General features: G+C 49.6%; 2 non-coding genes across 2 annotated transcripts; both read right to left on the bottom strand.

Annotated features, from left to right (window-relative positions):
* Positions 1-283: 283 nt before the first annotated feature.
* On the bottom strand, positions 284-355 carry trnaq-cug (transfer RNA glutamine (anticodon CUG)). Its single transcript has one exon. It is a non-coding gene; the product is annotated as a tRNA-Gln (tRNA).
* A 440-nt stretch (positions 356-795) lies between these two features.
* trnap-agg (transfer RNA proline (anticodon AGG)) lies at positions 796-867 on the bottom strand. The gene has a single exon. It is a non-coding gene; the product is annotated as a tRNA-Pro (tRNA).
* Between the last annotated feature and the right edge of the window lie 2,743 nt (positions 868-3,610).

The raw sequence follows: 3,610 nt of genomic DNA, 5'->3' as shown, positions 1-3,610 counted from the left end.
TGGTCAAAAGTAAGCCACAGGAGAGAACGCGATTGGTCAAAAGTAACCCACAGCAGAGAAACACGATTGGCTCACGTGGGCTTACTTTGGGCTTACTTTGGCTCAATCGGTAGGAAGCAGTAGGCGCAAGCGAGAGGTAGTGGGATCGATGCCTACATTCTCCAGTGCTTTCCATCCTTTTTACGCCCCCCTTCAAGGGGCACTACCTAGATGAGCTCTTGCGGCTCAGTGCTGCCGAAAAAGTTTTTTCGAACGAGGTACTGCACACATTCCTGGCAAAAGCAGGTCCCACCGAGATTTGAACTCGGATCGCTGGATTCAGAGCCCAGAGTGCTAACCATTACACCGTGGAACCTTGGCGTGTGTCAACTTTTCCCATGAGCAGAAGAGATTTAAGTCATTGAGTCCAAAAGCACGATAGGAAGGAGCAAATGAAGCCTTTGCTCTTTAAGCCCATGTTTCCCCAATTCCGACTCTGTTTGAGAGTGCCAATTTCACTGCCACGTCAGCAGTTGCGCATCACCTCTGTTTTTTCCCACCCTTCCGCAAAGAACCTGAAAAGGATCTACCGAGATTGGAACTTGGATCGCTGGAATCAAAGCCCAAAGTGCTAACCATTACACCATGGAACTAACACTTCCTGATAGCTGGCTGTCTGAGAGGCAGATAGTGATGAGGCTAGGTGGAATCAGGTAGACTAAAAGAGGTGGACGTGGTTCCTCTGCCGAAACCCGGGATATAAATATCCTGGTTTCCCTAATCAGGCTGAAGAAATTAAAAGCAAAGCCTAATAATGGGCTCGTCCGGGATTTGAACCCGGGACCTCTCGCACCCTAAGCGAGAATCATACCCCTAGACCAACGAGCCGAAACATACATCCTCCTTGCTGCTGCCGGGCCGGAAACATTTCAGCTTCCATGGCTTAAAGCGCAATTTTTTGATTAAATCTAAAATTAAAAGGTAGCCGGTGCAAAGTTTCCAGCACAGAGGAAATGCGGCCTCTTTTTTTGTGGTCATTGGAAATCACGCTGCAGGACCTGCACACGAATAATGAGAAGCTTACTTACAGGAGCCTGGTCTGCAACACTGGACCCAGTTGATGTTGCAGGAGCAGAGGCAGCACTTGGCTGGACAGAAGGCTGTGGAGGAGACTGCAGAGGAGGCTGAGCAGGGCGCAGAGGAGGAGACTGCAGAGGAGGCTGGGCAGGGCGCAGAGGAGGAGACTGCAGAGGAGGCTGGGCAGGGCGCAGAGGAGGAGACTGCAGAGGAGGCTGGGCAGGGCGCAGAGGAGGAGACTGCAGAGGAGGCTGGGCAGTGCGCTGCAGTCCTGTGGGTGGCTGTAGTGAGGATGGTCCTGGTGCAGAGGGACAGGGGTTGAAGGCCTTGCTGGAAAGATGGGAGTTGCTCTTTCCAGTGGACAGGAAGCTCTGCAGGCGACTGGTACACCTGGCCAGGGGTCCACAATGCTGGAGGAGCAGGATAAGGGGCAGGAGCAGGGGCATTAGCACGAGCCGGGGCAGGGGCAGGGCCTCTCGAGCCTGCAGTGGCTTGAGAAAAAAGAAAAAAACTTACCCACTTACAGGGTTTGGCTGGAGACAAAATCTTTTGTGCCAGCTGTGAAGCAAATAAATGCTTCCCCCGCGCCAACAGGGCCTTCACATTGGTCGCCAGCAGTGGCCTGTTCTTAGTGGCAGTAGGTGGAGGAGGAACAGACACAGTGGCAGTGGGCACAGCATCAGTGAGGACAGATGCAGTGGGCACAGTGGTGGTGGGCACGTGGGCTGGAGTAATGTATATAATAATGTAATGAATGACACAAAAAAATACTAAATTAACAACAACAAAAAAATGGTTTAAGGAGGATATAGCTTAATTAGCGGTCGGCTAATTATCTTGACAGTAGTGGCATGTTTTTTACTGTATATCATGGTAAAGTTGCAGGTTCACATGTACAGAAGAAAACGTGTGCTATTACACGCTAGCTAGCTTTATTGGCATGTTTAATTGTCCAAAAACAAACACTGTTTATGAATGAATAATGATCGATTATACAGTCGTGAAGAATAAACTTACCTGTTGCAAAGATTGCAAAGATGACGATAATAATAGCGGTCGCCGATTGGTCAAAAGTAAGCCACAGGAGCAGAGCCAGGAGAGAAACGCGATTGGTCAAAAGTAAGCCACAGGAGAGAAAGGCGATTGGTCAAAAGTAAGCCACAGGAGAGAAACACGATTGGTCAAAAGTAAGCCACAGGAGAGAACGCGATTGGTCAAAAGTAAGCCACAGCAGAGAAACACGATTGGCTCACGTGGGCTTACTTTGGGCTTACTTTGGCTCAATCGGTAGGAAGCAGTAGGCGCAAGCGAGAGGTAGTGGGATCGATGCCTGCATTCTCCAATGCTGTCCATCCTTTTTACGCCCCCCTTCAAGGGGCACTACCTAGATGAGCTCTTGCAGCTCAGTGCTGCCGAAAATGTTTTTTCGAACGAGGTACTGCACACATTCCTGGCAAATGCAGGTCCCACCGAGATTTGAACTCGGATCTACAATTAAAAGGTAGCCAGTGATCGCGCCTCGTCTTTGTCTTTGAGAGCGATGGACACCTCCTCTCCATCATCGAGGGGAATTAGCTCAAATGGTAGAGCGCTCGCTTAGCATGCGAGAGGTAGCGGGATCGATGCCTGCATTCTCCAGTGCTGTCCATCCTTTTTACGCCCCCCTTCAAGAGGCACTACCTAGATGAGCTCTTGCGGCTCAGTGCTGCCGAAAAAGTTTTTCGAACGAGGTACTGCACACATTCCTGGCAAAAGCAGGTCCCACCGAGATTTGAACTCGGATCGCTGGATTCAGAGCCAAGAGTGCAAACCATTACACCATGGAACCTTGGCGTTTGTCAACTTTTCCCATGAGCAGCAGAGATTTAAGTCATTGAGTCCAAAAGCACGATAGCAAGGAGCAAATGAAGCCTTTGCTTTTTAAGCCCATGTTTCCCCAATTCCGACTCTGTTTGAGATTGCCAATGTCACTGCCACGTCAGCAGTTGCGCATCACCTCTGCTTTTTCCCACCCTTCCGCAAAGAACCTAAAAAGGTTCTACCGAGATTGGAACTTGGATCGCTGGATTCAAAGCCCAAAGTGCTAACCATTACACCATGGAACCAACACTTCCTGATAGCTGGCTGTCTGAGAGGCAGATAGCGATGAGGCTAGGTGGAATCAGGTAGACTAAAAGAGGCGGACGTGGTTCCTCTGCCGAAACCCGGGATATAAATATCCTGGTTGCCCTAATCAGGCTGAAGAGATTAAAAGCAAAGCCTAATAATGGGCTCGTCCAGGATTTGAACCCGGGACCTCTCGCACCCTAAGCGAGAATCATACCCCTATACCAATGAGCCGAAACATACATCCTCCCTGCTGCTGCCGAGCCGCAAACATTCCAGCTTGCATGGCTTAAAGCGCAATTTTTTTATTAAATCTACAATTAAAAGGTAGCCAGTGCAAAGTTTCCAGCACAGAGGAAATGCGGCCTCTTTTGTTGTGGTCATTGGAAATCACGCTGCAGCACCTGCATACGAATAATGAGAAGCTTACTTACAGGAGCCTGGTCTG

The sequence above is a fragment of the Siphateles boraxobius genome, unplaced genomic scaffold, assembly GCF_051911475.1.
Source record: "Siphateles boraxobius isolate OS27281-9 unplaced genomic scaffold, OSU_SipBor_1 19, whole genome shotgun sequence".
In the NCBI taxonomy this organism is placed as follows: domain Eukaryota; kingdom Metazoa; phylum Chordata; class Actinopteri; order Cypriniformes; family Leuciscidae; genus Siphateles; species Siphateles boraxobius.
Note: the sequence above shows the minus strand (reverse complement) of the source record. Positions and strands in the feature narration are given on the sequence as shown.